General features: G+C 32.7%; 1 long non-coding RNA gene across 1 annotated transcript; it reads right to left on the bottom strand.

The window, feature by feature from the left end:
• Positions 1-1,551: 1,551 nt before the first annotated feature.
• On the bottom strand, positions 1,552-2,644 carry LOC141646377 (uncharacterized). Its single transcript, XR_012545528.1, has 2 exons — positions 2,570-2,644; positions 1,552-1,893 (listed from the first exon to the last, which is right to left on the bottom strand). It is a non-coding gene; the product is annotated as an uncharacterized LOC141646377 (long non-coding RNA).
• Between the last annotated feature and the right edge of the window lie 7,856 nt (positions 2,645-10,500).

Raw genomic sequence — 10,500 nt, 5'->3', positions numbered from 1 at the left:
GCCTTTGATAAGCAATTTGATACTCCACACTCAATTTGATTAACTTGTTATTTTATAATTGACCACCTCCTCTTTTCTTGTCATTTGTGTCCAAACCAAAGGCAAACGAATGAATGATCGGGACAAACGGAGTCAAGGGAGTATGAAACTTCATACTTTATTTACCGAATTGTTATTGCACAAACTGGAACTATTGCAATGCGACACATGTTATTTTCCTACCCCGTTGACATATCAATGTTTAGGTTCTAAATTCTAATATATCGTCTTAAACTTAAAACGGATCAAATAAAATACATAGGACAAAAGCATAATATATAGGGATTAATAATAAGCTTGTTCGATCCATCCAAGTACAGTGTTATTTAACCCCATCTTAAGAAATACCAACTATGCATTTATAATGTGAAGTATCAAAATGGTGGTAAATACAACCATAACCGTTGTGAATTTCTACGTCATTGGTTAGTGTTGTATTGTCACTTGTGTAAAATTATATGGTAGATATATTGACCGGACCCGAATCCGACCCGTTTGACTCATTTGCCAACTCTAATTGCACCTAACCCTTCTTGTTCCTTAAACCTACATACTCCAACAATCAACTCCTTAGAGACCCAAATCTGATTCTCTCCTCCAACTTTTTCAACATACCACATAATTACCCAACAACAACAACCGGCCAACTAACAACACCAACGCACACGTGGGTCGTGACTCACCAATAACCATCTAGTCATGATCCATGTCCACCACCCACCAGTCACGACTCACGTCCCACCATTCACCACTCATCAATCACGTACGTATAACTCCCACAAGTCCACAACTCGACTCTCATTTATCTTTTTCCAGTTTCCAAGTTTGCTCTCCCTTTGTGGGCGGTGCGTGAGCCGTGAGGCGAGTTTGAGTCATTGTGATTTCCTTTTAAAATCTCGAAAGAGGCAATTAACTCCTTAACTTTCAACAATGGTGAAATTAGATGTCGTAAGTTTTCAGTTGGAATAACCAAGATTAAAATGCAACCTCCTTTTTTGTTTCTCGTTAAACTACCAGAAAGATTTATTTTATATTAATATATTGTATATGATTTGGAGCAAATTTTTTTTAATAATTTCAATTTTATTGAAAAAACTTTTTTATTTTTATATTATTATTAATGTTATAAAGTTGTAAATTTTTTTTATATTTGACTAATTTATTTTAAAATGATCATTTGGTGACATATTTGTGAAGAATTAAACAATGAAAGTGTAATCCTTTCACGTCCATACACACTAAATAAACTTTATATATTCAACAGCGGCGGATCTACTAACAACATTCCGCGTTGTGAGGACACCGGAAACATAATTTTTTTTTGAGTATTTTGTCTAATTTTCAGGTTTAAAAAAATAAATTTATAATTTTTTATGTTTATATAGATTTTAAATATTCATCAGGACCCCAGAAAGAAATTTTTCTGGATTCGCTATTAATATTCAATATAAATATATTTTTAGTCTTTTAAGCTCGCCTTATTATACTTTTGTCACTATACAAAGGAAAATATATAGAAAAGGTGTACATAATTTGACAAAATAATCTTCCCATTTGAAAAACTTACTTTGAACCATTCGAAAAACTTACCTTGCACCATTTGAAAAACAAAACACTTACCGACAACATTATAACCATTCATAGTTACATTAAAAGAACTTTATTAGCACCATCGTCGTAAATTATTGTCTCTTATAGTAGCAATATTAATTTATGAAACTAAATAAGTACTCATTAGGAGCCGTCGTGGAGAAATTCTCTGCTCATAATTGCTAATGCTACCGAGTTTGACCTTTCCTTGCACTTCTCATCGTAATTGGCATCTCTTGTACGACCTCAAATTTGATATTTCAGCTACATAGAAGTGGTAAGAGTTAGACATGAGTAATATAGAATAAATTTCAATAAAAAAATTGCAACTCTACTTGTTTCTGCGATTTTCTTTGCAATGGTAAGCTTATCACAAAGTTACTACCTTTTCCCGCAAAGGTGAAGTCTAATAATTAAAACTTGGTAAATTTTTAATGGTCTTAGGTTCTAACCCCTTCAACAACAATTCTCAAGGAGTTATTTATGGTATGAGACCATGTCTTCTAGACTTCAAATCTTTCACCATGGTACAAAAAGGGTGGTTGATATAAGATGCGTGGTTTGCAAGTTATCACGTATACTTGGGGATTCACCTATTACTACATGTAAACAATAGTTATAATAAAAATCTCATTAAATAAGACTTATATCGTAAAATAAATGAGATAGTATATACATTGGTCTTAGTCGAGTTATTGTGTTCATAAGAAGCACAACACGAACAAAATAGTCCACAATGACAATGCTTAACATATAACAGTAGTTCATTACTCTCGTTGTCCAAATCACCTACGTGAAGCTCCAAGTCATTGTTACTCGGATCAATAATGATTTCAAACTAAAAAAAAAATCTCAATCAAATAATTAAACAGTTTTAGCTTGAAATCTCCAAGCTAACACTAATAATAATTAAATACATTAAAAACGTGATAATTCGTACCTCTCTACGACATTTTTCCAAAGCATGTCAAGTGCCTTATTCTATAAATCGTCGCAAACTATTGAAGTTGCCTGGTCACCGATGAATGTCGGAAATCAAACACATTTTGTTGAAAATAGGAAGAATAGTTGAACGATATGACGAAGACCATACGTAAGACAATTGAATTCAATATAATGAATTGTAAACAACTTAAGTCCACATTGAACTAAATCAAACCCAACATAAAAATTCTAAATACAGGAGTAGAATACCATCGCACATCCAAAAGTCTATGAGAGGTCTCTTAATAAATTTATATACAACAATCTACAATTTGTAATAAATGTGGTAATCGATTGTTTGCGTTTTTTATTTTTTATGAAAATTATTTTAATTAAAGGCAAACAATAATTGAGACAGAGTGAGGAATTGAAATGGATTCCCATAGATAAGAGATGAGAAATCGATACTTACACAAGTGATGACAAATCAAGCTATGCATTTACTCACTGGCTTCACGTCAAAACCTAAAGAAAAAAAAAATCAAACTCAAAACTAATGAACTGCGTAAAGAACTTCTCATTAAAAAATATGCAAGAAAATTTTGATAGTTGTACAAAAGCCAACAAATATATTAATTAATTAAATCAATCAACTATGAAACACTTACAGTGAAATGATGAGAAGTCAAGTATGCATCTTTGATCGGTGGCAATAATAAATCAATATCAACCACGATTTACTCGCTCTAGCAATAAAATAAAACAACATAAAGGCAAATGGCTTTTGCGCCTTTGGCTATCTTATCTGCAAGTCTTTAACATTTTCTTAATACCTAAGTTCACGATTAATTAATTAATCATATTGTAAAAATATCACAAATAGCAAGATTTCAAATATGGTTTCAAAAATATATTTTCCTTTTCTGTTGCAAATTTGGCGGAGAATAAAATTAATTCCGTATTTTAAAAACATGCTCAATTTGAACAAAGTTGATTTTGGCGAGATTTTGGCAGAGTCAAATGAGCAAAATATGTGATTGTTATTCTCATTATAAAATTTTGGCAATGTTACTCAAAATTGTTAATAGATCCTGGATTTTAGGGAGTTGTTTAGGAAATTATTTTGTAATTTAATATGATGGGATATTTACTTGATATTTTAATGTTTATTTTAAATTATTGTGATTGTTATAAAATATTCCCTAAGATATAGTATGAAAATTACTCCAAAATCTACCTACATACATATTTTACGTGATTGCCATGAAATTTTTTTTTTTTTTAATTTATGTCTTAGAAATCAAGCAAATGACACGTGGCGTATGAATAGGTTGTTGACACGTGGCATTCAATGAGGTAGTCGGTTGTTGTTTTAATATAATATATGATATGATGATATGATGTCCGGTTCTTTCTGGCTTATTTTCAGCTCAATTCTATTCAGTTCGGTTTAGATCAGTTCAGCTCCATTCAGCTCAGTCCAGTTCCACTAAATTAAGCCAATTTCAATTTTGCGAATCTTAAACTTAATAGTTTTTATTAATATTATTAATATTATATTTTTATTTTTATTTTTATTATTTTTATTTTTATTATTATTTATTTATTATTTATTATTATTGTTATTGTTATTATTATTATCATTATTATTATTATTATTATTATTATTATTATTATTATTATCATTAATTTATTATTAATTAATCATCCTCATTATTGTTAAATCAATAATATTCATATTAATATAATTCATAATATTATTATTATTATTAATAATATTATTATTATTATTAATATAATTAATACGAGTATTATTACTACTATTATTATTATTAATATGAATATGAATATTAATTAATAATAATATTATTAATAACATTGTTAATTTTAATATTACTATTATTAATACCTAATTATTTTTTCATATACGAACTTTATTCTTTAACATACACTTTTTCATAATGTTTTGAAATAATAATAATAATAATAATAATAATAATATTAATATTAATATTAATATTAATATTAATATTATTTCAGTTCAATTCAACTCCAATCAGCTTAGTTCAGTTCAGCTCAGCTCCATTCAGTTCAGTTCAGTTCACCTCGGCTTCATTCAGTTTAGTTTAGCTCGGCTCAGCTCCATTCAGTTCAGTTCAGTTCACCTCAGCTCTAGCCAGAAAGAACATGGCCTAAGACAGTCATTTTTATATGAAGTTTATGTACTTAGTATTAATAAATAAGCTGTTTTTTATGTAATGAGATTGTCTCACATAAAAATTATTATTTTATTAAAATGATAATTTTCATAAAAGAAAATTTATTTATTAAAGCAATCCATCTTTTGTACAATTGGTCTCCTATAAAAAAAAAAGGAGTATCCATTGTATCAATGAAACAGGTTGTCTAGATTGAAAAATTTGTGTCTTTTGTATAGTCTTCATAAAAACCAACTTTTCAACTTTAATGATAATAGCCAACGTGTGGAATTATAGAGGCAAAGTACGCGAGAAATGCTAAAACATTGTGCCGACTTGATAACCCATTTTTAACCTAACACAGATATTGTCGTCTTAAGAGAAACATATTGAAAAACTCATTACTAATTTGGACTTGACAAACGGGTATGTTCGGGTTTAACAAAATTCAGGTGGGATCGGTTTGGGTTGGTCAATTTGGGTTAGGGTCATACTCATGTCGATTATTATCAAGTTATTTAAGGATAACAACCAATTATCAATAGAAAACATTCGGGTCAAGACAAACTCAGATCCTTATTTCAGGTTAATTTTGGATCTTTTTTTCAGATATCAAATCGGACTATTTAAATCGGGTCTAATTACCATTTTCATCCATGGTCCAAAATTTCAATGATGCATCCTCCTCCTTGAGACCTTGACAACATTTCCCCAGAACCCTCCCAAAACACCCAAAAACAAAAAACTCCCCAAAATCCATCTCATTCTTCACAAAATCCACCATCTTAATTCATCCCCATAAACACCGTCTCTCCGGGTGTACATAGTTAAAACTTAACACTTGATGGAACTAATTACTGAAATCCGAAGCAGTAATTAATAAATGCGGAAAAAACAGTAGCAAAAAAGCAAGATCAGAATTAGAGATACCAAACGAGGAAAGGTAGTGACGCGGTGCGGAACCGCTGCCTTAAAAAACTATTTCTCCGGTGCGACCGTGGTGGCGATCAGCGACGACCGGTAGTCCCCAAGGATTACACTACTGCTGCCTCACAAACTCGCCCACTCGAGTTTGCAAGACCTGGAACGATTTTACTTAACCCAGAAATATATAGAGAAAGCAGAGAAGAGAAGTGTGTGTTGTGTGTTCTGGAGCAGTGAAGAGCAGTGCTATTTATAGCAGTGAAGGAGAGCTGTTAAGGAGCCAAAACAGAAGCCCCTTAACTCGGTCAGCAGGCGTGAGACCAGGAGCACTCCTCTCCCCACTAACAGTCTCAATTGACTGAGTATAAACACACATTCCAGAATGAATCTGGACAGACACACAAAAACCCGCGGCCCAAAAAGATAGGCACAGCCCGCCGCAGGCGATTGCCAAATCCCGAATCCCGAATCACGAATCCGGGCCGAGCTCGCGCGTGTGTGCGAGCTGAATTAAGCACCTCGCAAAGTCTCTACAAAAGACTCCCCATGACCACTAGTGATAAGGTAAGGGAAGGGGTGTTATATAAACCCATAAAACACCCACTTCCTCACCAATGTGGGACAAATGGAAACTAAGAAAAAAGGCTCTCAAAGCCTCTATTTCCAACAACACTAAGGTTAGTTGTATTCTTGTACTAAGCTTTTCGTTTTTTTTTTTTAATGACGGAGTTAGGATTTGATGTTACCTGGTAAAATATAGAACTATGATTTAGTGGGTGCTAGTAAGTCTTTTCAATCTATGATTCTCGTATAGGTTAGTTCATTAGTTGTAATCTTATACATTTCGGGTTTTTTTATTAGCCTTAGAAATGGATTTTTCTGAATGTGATTGGTACTTTATCTTTTCAGCACTCTTTGATTGTGATTGTACTTGCAGCTGACTGTGATTGGCTGATTCAGCATTGCAATTTGATTAGCCTTTGAAATGGATTTTTCTGTCTGATTTGAAGGAATTACTTGTACATAATTTGAGTGTCAAATTTGTTAGAAAATTGGATTGTTGTTTAGCAAGTATGAAACTTTCTAGTGTCATTTTACTAAATTAATTCAAATTTGGCATGTTGAAGTGAAATATTAGCATTTTTCTATATCCATACACCTCCTTTCGAAATTAGAACTTGTTTGTTTAACTGATTGGAATATTCTAAATTTTGACGAATCTCATGCTCAGACTCAGACTCAGTTACGTCTTCTTTGCTACATCGGCTTCAAATGTAGTTTCACATTTCGTAACTTAGATCTTCTTATTTGTTTCACATTGGGTGACAGAATCATCTTGGTGACGGCGAACATAATAGAATAATGACTGATAACATGAGAACTAGTTAGCTATTCTATTTTTGTTACAGCACAACTATTGTGCATACAGAACAATTTCTTTGGCTTTACGAGTTTATTACAATGTTGAGGGACTCGGGATCCTCCAACTTGTGTCCGCCAAGGCGCCAATGCTTGATTCATGATGTTGCACATCTGACTTAAAGTCGAGATTATCTGTTTTTGAGACATTTTTTGAGGCTAGGGTAGTGTTCTTGGGAGTTGCAGGAACTAACTTGTAGTAAACCTAAGATTTGTGGTCGTAGCATGACCAAATGCATATCATTCACTGCTTAAAAGGCGTGGTTGTTGTCGTGTTGTAACTTATTGATTTAGTCTAGGTTCATGACCAAATGCATATCATTGCCCGTTTAAAAGGCGCGGTTGTTGTGGTGTTATAATTTCTTGATTTAGCATGGTTAAAACTTAAAGCCACCTTGCGCGAGTATTTCTGCTTTTTGTTAGAGCATGAAAGGCATACTCGTAAAAAAGATCTTAGAAAGAGATTCGATGAACAAACTAAAGCTGTGATTTAAAAAGAAAGTTGACAAGATGAACAAAGAACTCACAAAAAGCATGAAAGAAAAGAAATTACAGGAATGTAAAAGCTTAAACTACAATAAGACATGAAAATACCGGTCTCCAAACGTTCATAAGCCAGTAAAGAGAAGATAATTAGTAAATGAGTAACCCTTCTTGGCTTCGTTTCCATCCATGCGCCCACCCGGAAGCATGGCCATGATCTGTCCAAAATCCCTTTCTTTTCTTGCTACTCATGGGATACATGTTCTCCTTCACAATGTCTGCCTAGCTGGCAATGCTGTGGAGCCGGAGCTGAAGCATGAGCTGCAGTATAAGTTGGAGCTGGAGCAGAGGCAGAGGCAGGGGCCGGCGGTTACTGTTTCGTCCTTGTGATTGATTACCCGGGATTTTACCCTTGATCTTCTCAAGAAGCCCTTGTTTTCACCAGGTGAGTGCATTCCCTCTGGAGCATTACAATTTGTAACACAACGATCTGGAATATTACGATTCCCAAACAGACGATAAACGTAGCTATACCATAATAATACTACCGCAGCATGCTTTCATCAAAAACATTAGTAACCATGTATCGTGTTTGACACCGGGATACTATGTCGACCTTTGAACCCACTAACTTTCTTGACACAAGCCGGCTTAGGGATGTCTTTCAAACTGATCACACAAGTCTTTTTCCTTTCACTCGCACATCGATTGTAACCTTGTTGCAGTTTTGCTTTCGCCATCTCCACCCTCTCAGCATACGAAAATTTGAACAAGTCGTTTAATCTCTTCTTTTCGTCAATCACCATTACATCCTTTGCACCATCTTTATTACAAACTTTGTTTTGGTTCGTACATTGTTGCCCTTTGTTGTTCAACTTTCCTTTCATCGTCGTCTTTGTAGTGACAACATTATTCTTTAACTTCCCCTTCGATCCGACCTCCTTCAAGCTAAGCACCTTGGACATCTTTCGATTCTTAGAGTAGGAATCATACCCTTCACGCAACTTTCTTTTCGCCTTCTCCAATTTCTCATCATTCGATTTCTTTTGATGGAGACCCAAATCTCGACAAACCCTCTTCCGTCTCAAACATTCACCACCTCGATCCTCCTCTTTCTCATCTTTATCACACGCCTTTCTCTTCAAACCCTTCACGTGATCTCCGTTCACTTCTTCAAACCTAACTTGAAGCCCAAGCTCGTTCAACTCGTCGCTTAACGGATTTCGAAAATCAAATAACTCCTGTACCCTACTGATTAGGATATCATCACTCAAAAGCCAAATATCCTCCATAATCGAACTTAAATCGTCTTTATCTTTAATTTTATCAAACTCCAAATCCCATCGAATATCTTCTTCAACATCCATATCTCTATAGTTTAGTAGTGTTTGTTGTAAGTAATTTTTTTGTGGGTTATAGATGAAATTAATTGAATAAGAATGTTTTGGGTAAATATATATTTATAGAACTTATAACGTGAGAAAAGGTTTTTGTGAATTCTATTTCTAATCGTTGTAGTAAAACTTGTAATAATCGGCTTAATACAAATTTACAATTGTGCCCTTTAAAGTCTTCTAGCTCTATTTCCTCGAGTTTTTGTTTAAATTGGGTATTATTTTTTTTTAGTTTAACATAAAAACTAGGCATAATGATTAGGATTTCTAACAAAATTAAACGATAATTATAAAACTTGATTAAATCAAAATCTATAATGTTGCCATTATTTTGAGGAATATATAAGCATTTGAACTGAATGTAAATTTTTGGATCATTTTTGTGGCATGAAAGTATAAATTGGGTTATTATTTTGTTAAAATCTAAACCCATGGGTTGTTTTTGGAACCATTTTTGAAAAGGGATATGAATATAAATTGGGTTATTTTGTTAAAATCTATCCCAATTTAATTTACATCTAGCTACTTTGATATAAAAATGTTAATAACTAAGTAATGAAGTTAAAATTAGAACTATTAAATTGCTTATTTTGAGAATTAAGATTTGTAAATGAGTAAGGCCCTATTTTTCTTGGACTGAAATTAAATTGTTCGAGCTGAACTGAATTGAACTTAATGAAGTTAAAGTGAACTTAACTTATTCAAGCTGAATTGAACTAAACTGAAATAAGAGTTAATTTGTGAAGAAAAGAGCTGAACTGAACTGAACTGAAATGAGCTAAAATTAAGTCTAAAAACATGGCCTAATAGGCGAGGATAGATAAAATTAGAGTGTATGAAAATTTAGATTGATGGAAATGGGGTGGCAGGGGAGGGGACTGATGGTGGCAAAGGTAAAGGTCAATAAGCAGATCATACATTTGATGTACTACCACCAAATGTATAGTTTTTGAGCATCATAATAAAGTTTTTGAGTTTTGTTTTAAAAATTACGAGTTTTATTATAAAGTGTTTGATTTCATTCACTTAAACATTAATCACAAAAAATTATAATAAAACTAAAAAACATTACATTTAAGCTTAGTTAAATTTGAGTTTTGACGGGAAAAAAAATTAAAATTTACTTATAAACTTTAATAAGTTCAGAAAAAATATACATATGCTCAAAAATAAATAAAGTTTAAGGTAATAAGCTCAGAAAAAACACACAAATGTTCAAAAAAATTAAAATCTGATGTATGTTCCTTTTTCTCGAGGTCGTGTGGTCGGTGGACAAGTGGCAGGGGTTTGATTAATTTTTTAGAAGAAGAAAAGAAAAAAGAGTTTTTTCTTTAGATAAGGGTAAGGCATGGACAATTTATGGAAAAATGTCCACGAAAGAGTAAAATTTGTCCATGAAAAAGCTACTACGAAGAATGCATTAAAAACATGTTACATGGCATCTTTGTTTCGGACCGATTTTAGAAAACCCGAAATGGCGAAACTTCATAAACCTTGTTAGTAAATAATATTTCTCAACCAATTTCACG

Source organism: Silene latifolia, chromosome 3, assembly GCF_048544455.1.
Source record: "Silene latifolia isolate original U9 population chromosome 3, ASM4854445v1, whole genome shotgun sequence".
In the NCBI taxonomy this organism is placed as follows: Eukaryota; Viridiplantae; Streptophyta; class Magnoliopsida; order Caryophyllales; family Caryophyllaceae; genus Silene; species Silene latifolia.
The sequence above is the reverse complement of the archived record's forward strand: the minus strand, read 5'-3'. Positions and strand labels throughout refer to the sequence as shown.